Source organism: Castor canadensis, chromosome X (assembly GCF_047511655.1).
Source record: "Castor canadensis chromosome X, mCasCan1.hap1v2, whole genome shotgun sequence".
Lineage (NCBI taxonomy): Eukaryota > Metazoa > Chordata > Mammalia > Rodentia > Castoridae > Castor > Castor canadensis.
In genome coordinates, this window is record NC_133405.1 from 2,556,068 (window position 1) to 2,564,311 (window position 8,244).

The window sequence follows — 8,244 nt, forward strand, 5'->3', positions numbered from 1 at the left end:
AAGCATTCCTGTCTTGAGGAAAACTACCCCTCATCCTTTTCAGAGGTGAAGTGGTTCCAGGGTCAGGGAGTGGAGTTGGCTGCTTTCCTTCCCTGTGCTACCAACATGTCCTTATGAAATAAGAAAACACTATTGGTGAATTTCCTTCAAATGCTATATACCATGTCAGAGATTCTCGAAGGGGAGCTCCCTAGATCCTGCAGGAATCCCACGAGATCAAAACTATTTTCACAATGAACTTAAGATAGCATTTTGCCTTTCCCACTGTTTGATACTGATGATGACAAGGCAGTAGTGACCAAAACTAGCACTTTACCATGAATCAAGAGATTGGCCCCAAATTGTACAAGTCATCATTGCAACCCTCATCACCACACTTGCATAGTTAAATACAGCATCAAGCCAAAAACTGGTTTAAGAAGTACTTGTTGAAGCAATGAATATTATTGTTATTAAATTTTGAACCTTGAATATACTCTTTAATATTGTACAAGATAAAATAGAAAGTGTGCATAGAGGACCTGTGTTGCAAAGCAAAGTGTGAGACTTTTCTCAAGGAGAGAACTTCATTTCAAGCGATGAAGTTGGACTGGAGGTGTGATTCAAGTGGTAAAGCACCTGCTTTGCAAGCATGATGACCTGAGTTCAAAGCCCAGTTCCATCAAAACAAAACAAAACAAATCAAGCGATGAAGTTGCCAGCTGAACTAGCTTGTTTTCATGGAACACCATTTTCTCTTGGAAGAATGATTCACGAACTAAAGTTTTCCAGACTTGTATGTTTTCCAAGAATTTTCTTGAAAGATGGATAAAATGACCTGTCACTTCAAGGAAAACAACTGATTGTATTTGTCATCGATAATAAAATTTGAGTTTTCAAGTGAAACTTGGGGTTTGGAAAAAAACCCTTTTTCCCACTAGTACGACTGTGATTTGTTCTGAGTATCTATTTTTCTGAGATCAATAATAACAATGAATGTGACCCGTTTTATTGTGTAATAAGTGCAAAAACACTCGGAAGACTTGCATAATTCAGTGTTTTAGTTTACCAGCATTACGTAACAAATTACCACAAATTTCATGGCCATAAACTAACATCCAATATTATCTCACAGTTTCCATGGGTCAGGAGTCAGGATGGCTTACCTGGGTCCTCTGCTCAGGGTGCAACCAAGGGATCAACTGTGCTGAGTTCTCATGTGGAGGATTGGAAAAGTTCCTTGCGGTCATGACACATTCATGTCCTTGCTGCTGTAGTATTCCTGGCAGCTTGTTTCTTCAAAGTCAAAGAGGGAGAGAGAGGAAGAGAGAGCAAGAGCGAGAGAGAGAGAGAGAGAGAGAGAGAGAGAGAAAGGGAAGGAGGGGAGGGGGAGTGGGAAAGAGGAGAGAAAAGAGAAGAGGAGAGGAGAGGAGCGGAGAGGAGAGGAGAAGAGGAGGAAAGAAAAGAGAGCTAATTACTTAATTAGTTCTAGCCCAGCCAGGACAATCTCCCTTTTGGTTAACTTGAAATCATTTGATTGCTGATTTTCATTGTAATCTGAAAAATCCCTTCACCTTTGTCATATTCTATTGTTTAGAAGCAAGCCACAGAGTTTCTTACTCCAAAGAGAATTATACAACGGCGTGACGCTCATTGAGAATTACCCTTGGGTATGTGTTCCATGTATCCAAGCCAGTTTTCTCCTAAATGACCAATATATGATGTTACAAAGTCGCTCGTATGTAAAAAGGTCATTCAAATTACAAGACTGAACAATTGATTTTTATACTATGAAAGAAGAATGTTAACAATTAACTGAAAAAGTTACACTGCAGTATGAAAGGAGAGAAGGTTAGCATTCCCCTTCAAAATTATGGAAGAGGCATACAGATCTGGATGACGTGAATACAGGCAAAGCATTGCCATCTACTTTGTGGCATCTAGACATGGTTTTTGTCACCTGTTTCTTAGGTTACAGCCTTTTGGGGATCCCAACACAAACCAGAATGCATTTACAGCATTCCCTTCTCTTGTGCCTTGGTTTACTCTAATCAGCCTCTCAACCACCTATTCTAAAGAAGAATTTCTAAAGGAGAAAATGGGACCAAATATCAGGCTAACTGATTTTGATATAGCTCTTTCTAAAACCTTAGGCTAAAAGTTTTATCTTTAAATTTAATTTTTTAAAATTTGAAAGATCATTACAATACTTCTTGCTTTTCTAATGACATATCTGTGTGAGACCCAATTTTTCTCATATACTTCCACCAGAATAACACATATCAACAAATTCAATGCAGAAGCAGATAGAATTCAGCTGTCTTCTATGAAGCCAGATATTAAAGATATTTGCAAAAAATGTAAAATAATGCCTCTCTTCTCACTAATTTATTTTGGTTTTGTGCCAGGGTCTCTCTATGTTACCCAGACTGGTCTCAAATTCCTGGGCTCAAGCAATCCTCCCACCCCATCTTCCCAAATATCTATGACTGTAGGTATGAACCACCATGCCCAACTTAATTTAAAAAAATTTTTGAATATTTAGTTATTTTCTATATCATTTATGCTAATGCATATAGGAATTATTATTTTAATTGAATAAAAATGTTTAAAATTGTCTCTATTCATTTTGAATACAGTAAATATTGATGGATATAATAAACCAAAAGGTCCTTCATCAATAATCTAACAGCCTAAAGGGGTCATGATGAGAACAAAAACTTTAGGAACAAGTCACTATATACATGGGATCGGTTTGCTGGTTACCTTGGGAGGAGAGGTCTTCACAGATAGCAAACAGTAAAATGTTCATCAAAGAAGTAAAGTGGTTTCGTTTTGAGTTCACAACATGAGAATCCAGAGGCCTCATTTCTGTTCTGTGACCCAGTTTTTTGACATGAGCAGATCACTCAGCTGCTTTCTCTGTGACCTGGTGGTAAGCTTGCAAGGAACAATCGCTTTCAGAGCAGAGTTTGGGTCTCCCTTTAGGTCCATGAATAGAATTATTGGGCTATGAGGGTTCCTTTTCACAAGTGCCACCATTTGTCTAGTCTCGAGGTCTGGCACCTATCCAGATATTGCTTCTCAGCCTGGTAAAGTGGAAGGAACCACAGTTTGGGAGGCATGTATCCTAGTTCTGGTCTTAGCATTGTTAATGGCCAGCCACAATCTCTGACCATGCGTTTGGTAGAGTTTCTAAGATCTTCAATGCTTGTGATGCAATCTCAGACCCTGTAAAAGGCAACCCTTTACAAGGGTTGCAATCTATCCAGAGAGAAGAAGGTTAAAGACCTGAATTTCCATGCTAATTGCTCCTGAGCCTCCAGGTTTGGCTCCCTGAACTGTTTCTGTTCCCTTAGTCTGGAGCCAACACTTTCAACTAGACTTTAGAGTTGTAGTTTTAGAAAGTCTGGAAGGAAAGAGAGCAGGACATGCCTCTCAAAGGGCTGGGCACAGAAAGAAGGGATAAAAAGTTCTTACTGGAAAATGCTATGGAAACCAGTCATTTTTAATTAGGTCAATCAGTTCATTTTGAAATGCACATCATATTAGGTAGGATGGAAAAATGAAAGTGGCAAGATAGAAATGAAGCTCCCACCCCTTGCACCCCAAATACTACCACTCAGAGCCCTGAGAATAGGAGGCAAAAGTGATGTCTGTTCTGCCACATAAAGCCTCTGCCATAGAAAGTATCTGCATTAGGTGCTTACTCCACTTGCCCCATGTTCAGATGAAAATGAGCCCACCAGCCACTGTCCAAGGCAGTCCTAAAAGCATCAAAGCTAAGGAGGGCACCCCCATTATCACCCTGATGTGCTTCAGGAATTGTTCAAGATACCATTTAATAGTCGTATAGTGCTTGCTATGGACTGAATGTTTGTGTTCCCCAAGAAAAGAGATTGTTTTTCACCTGCGAGTAATGAAAGCCCAGTTCCTAGTCATGCCAGCAATATGAAAGGTCTGTTACCTTATGTCACTGGAGATCCTGAGGCAGGAGCTCTGGGACTGTTGATGCAGTGGCCCCTTGAAGCCATAAGTAGCCAGGTTCCTTCCATCTTTTTGTTCTAAAACACTCAATGAGTCACCTTTGTCCCTGACTAGCTTCCTTCATAGTGACCAGACAATTGCTATAGGCCTTTGTAACCCATCGACATGACGATGTTCACCCAATGAGGACCCTTCCTCCAGCACCTGTCTCATGTTTCACATCCTCAGGCCTAAGCCAATCTTTGGCAACAACAATGGAGATCTTCCTTCCGAGGCTAGAGGATGAGCCCAGATTCCCCTGAAACCCAAGGGCCTTATGGAAAAGGGTGGATACTTGAGCAAAATTGGGGTTCTCTGAGGAAGGTAAGAGAACAGATGTTTGGGTGGTTTACCATGTCTACTGCACATAGAGAAAACTGGAAATGGAGAAAACTCTTTCCTCTGAATGCAAGAAGGGAAATATGGAACTAACAGTGAGTCCAAGAGGCATAGAGATGTTGTGTTTCCCCTTTCTTATCTTTCTTTTTGGAAATAGAGTAAGAGCTGAATAAAACAAGAGCAAAGGAAAATCTTCTGGAGAATTTCCTTCATATTATTCATACTATTAATAGAAGGGGTGAATATGATTGAAGTTACACACTCCCTGCTGTAATGGACTGAAACCACTCCCCACTGTGAGCCAAAATAAATCCTTTCTTCAAATTGTTTCTCTCAGATACTTGGTTACAGTGACCAAAAACTGATACATACTCACATTTCTCTTTGGTCTTCCTCGTGACGTTAAATAATATGTGTACTTACCTGGATTTGCTTGGCTATCTGAGAATATAGATGAAATTATAACTTAATAAATAATTTCACAACTCACTGTCTCATTTATTCTTCAAACTTCCATTGAACCCCAGCTCTCTGGGAGGCCTTTGAGTAGTGGTGAAGTTACTAGTAGACCTGGGCATCCAGGCCCACCACCCTTACTTTAGAACAGCAGTGTCTAGGAGCCTCAGCCATAACAGAGGTGTGGATAGGTGGGGCCCAGGCGAGAATGAGTGAGTGTCAATGCCCTGAGCCAAGGCAGTTCTGGGGCTTCAGGAAACCACAATTCCTTCCATGGGGTTTGAGTGTAATGAGGTTATAAGGTGACCATGGAAGGATCCTTGATGCTGTGACTTAGGCTGAGGGTGGAAAACTGCTCTGCGCAGTTCCTTTTGCATGCTGGGTATTGCAGAGGGGGAGCAATCTCCTGGGGCAGATATGAGAGGTGCTGCTGAACACACCACCAAAAGTAGCTGATCTTCCCCATTGTCTACAGGGATTTCCTAAGAGAAGGGTAGTTCTCTCATGAGGTGTGGCCTCACTTGGCTTCCACGTGGTGGCGTTCTGCTTGAGTCAGAGCAGGCTATATAAGTGATTTTTAAATATGTTATTTTAGCACGAGGTTAAATGAGGAATGGAGCTATGAAATGCTATGATAGAGAAAGATTTCCCTTTATTATATGCATTCTTTGCAGAATCTCTCTTTTGGAAATAGTCTGGAGACATGGCCCAAACTCCCATGACATCCAGCAGCACAATGTGACATCAATAACACGACCAGAAAAATTGTGAATCAGTGTTGTCTACTTGTAAGTTAGCTACAGACTCCAAGTTGTCATTGATGCTGGAATCTGTCTCCTAGAGTCAGTAACCCATATCTCTTTAAGTTGATTCTCATGGTGTAAGCTGTTTTAATAGTCACAGGCAGTAATGATAAGGGCCTAGAGGAAAATACTGGCAGTGCTTATAAAAGCTAGGAGCCAATTTGAGAAATGCTAATAAAATGGAAAGTGGCAGGGTGTGGTAACTACTTGATCACCCCCAGAATCATGGCTTTGGTGACTGTGAGGATGATGTCATCATCGCTGAAGTGAGAGACACAAGGAGGGTATTAACTTACATGGGATGGGGCAAGAGTGAGATGGCAAGTTCATTTTGAACTTGTGTTGGAGACGTCTGTGGAAGGTCCAGTTAGAGATGTCAAGTGGATTGTTTGTTATATAGGTATAAGTTTGGCAGGGGTCGGGGAGGAGGTTCTACAGTTTAGAAGTGAATAAAGGTTACAGACTTCAGAAGGGACCCTGGGTACCTACCATTTGGAAGATTGTAAAAGAAGTGACAGCCCCAAAAGGAGTAAGAAAGAACTGGTATTGTAAAGAGCAGAGTTTTGAAGGACAGAATGGTCAGCAGTATTCAATACTACCAAGCTGTCCAGTAAGAAGAATACTAAGACTAATAGTGGATTTAGCAACCTGAAAGTCACTGATGACCTAGACAAGAGTAGCTTCTGTGGAGGCCAGAATAATGGGAGAGATTAATAAGTAAGTAGGAGATTGACAAGTGGTGGAAACCGTAAGAACACATACATCTTTCCAGAAGTTTGATGGTGGAGGGAGAAGGGGATAGATGCAATGAATGATTGCTGAAGGATAAAGGATCATAAGAGGAGTTATGATGGTAACAAAAATGTAGATACATGTCCAAACTCACAAAATTGTATATGCTGTGTACATTGTTTATTTTTTGCATACCAATTTTGCCGCAGTAAAGCTGGCTAAAGAGAAAAACTTAGGCTATATATTTGTGAGTTTAAATAAAGACTCAAGATAATCTTTTTCCCTAAGATCATAGCAAATTAAATGTGTTTTCAAGTCTAATGAAAAGCATTAGAGAAAGGACATAAACAGGAGAAAGAGAGAGAGAGAGAGAGATGAGAAGGCAACAGGTTTGTGAAGAACTGGAAATGTGATTATGTGAACACATCAGTGAGGATGGAGGTAAAGTGGTCAGAGAAGACGATCATAAATTAATAAGGGGTCGCAGTCAACAAATAAGCTTGCATGATGGTACATGCCTGTTTTGGTAGCTACATGGGTGACCTACATAGGAGGTTCCTGGTTCCAAAGTCTGCTCCCAGCAAAAAAAAAGTGAGACCTTATGTTAAAAATAACTAAAGCAGAAAAGTGTTGGTAATGTGCCTCAAGTGGTAGAGTGTCTGCCTAACAAACATGAGACTTGAGTTCAAGTCCGAGTACCTCAAAAAGTTTTAAGGCTTTCCCACAAACTGGTCTTCACACTTTGAAGATCACTTGCTTCTTTGCTCAGTGTTCACTTTGGTCCCTTCCATTTGGGTACTTAGGCTTGAAATTACTGGCTTCAGGCTGTGTACATCAAACGAACTTGCTTAGGGCTGGAGGCGTGGCTCAAGTGGTAGAGTGCCTGGCTCACAGGTGCAAAGCCCTGAGTTCAAACCCCAGGATCGACAAAAACCAACCAACCCAACAGCAAAAAACCCTCCTCAGGTAGATGTTGGGGTCAGGCTGGGCTCTCTATAGAGGAACAGACCCAATGGTGTATGTGTGAAGAAGTGTGCATCTGTGTGTGTAATATACATCATTTATCTGCGTATGCTTTTTGGCTTGTATATAAATGTATAAGTATATGAGATTACTTTTAAAGCTTGGGTCACATCCGTACAATGGAAATTCAGAAAAGAGTTGATACAGTTTTAATTTTCAAGTATATATGGCAAGCCTTACGCCAAAACTAAAATAATATTTATGGTGAGCAGTACTCTTGAGTTAGAAAGATATCAACTAATGGAACAGAAAAGAGAGCCCATAAATAAAAGCAAACATACACTATCATCTAAATTCTGATAAACCACCTACAGGACACAATGAGTTTCTCCGTGATGCTGAGAAAAAGGAATATTTCCATGAAAAAAGAATCAAACTGTATCCTTATATACCATCTTCAAAACAGAAGTCAAAATGGACCAAAAGACCTCAAAACTATACCACCCAGAAAAAGAAAAGCATGGAAAGTCTCCTTGATGTTGGTCACGTTCATGATATTTTACATATACCACCAGCAGCTCAGAAAACAAAAGCAGAAATAGACAAGTGCTACCACTGCAGTCAGCCTTTATCTGCACTTTCACTTTCCATGGTTTCAGTCACCCACAGACAACACTGTTCTGAATATATTAAATGGAAAATTCTAGAAATAAACAATTTATAAGTTTTAAATCACTTTTACTACAGTGTATTACTAGAATTAGCCTACTTTGGTATCAGTTACTGTCATTAATCTTTTCGTTGTCCACTTTGTAAATTAAACTTTATCATGGGCATGTCTGCATAGGGAAAATATAGTGTAGATAGGTCTTGGAACAGTCTAGGGTTTCAGACTTTCACTGGGGGTTCTGCAACATATACTCCATGATTAAGGGAGGACTACCAT

The 8,244-nt window shown here is 40.3% G+C and overlaps 1 non-coding gene across 1 annotated transcript; it reads left to right on the forward strand.

Annotated features, from left to right (window-relative positions):
* The first annotated feature begins 1,808 nt into the window (after nucleotides 1-1,808).
* LOC141420189 (U6atac minor spliceosomal RNA) lies at nucleotides 1,809-1,936 on the forward strand. The gene has a single exon (XR_012444858.1). It is a non-coding gene; the product is annotated as a U6atac minor spliceosomal RNA (small nuclear RNA).
* The last annotated feature ends 6,308 nt before the right edge of the window (nucleotides 1,937-8,244 follow it).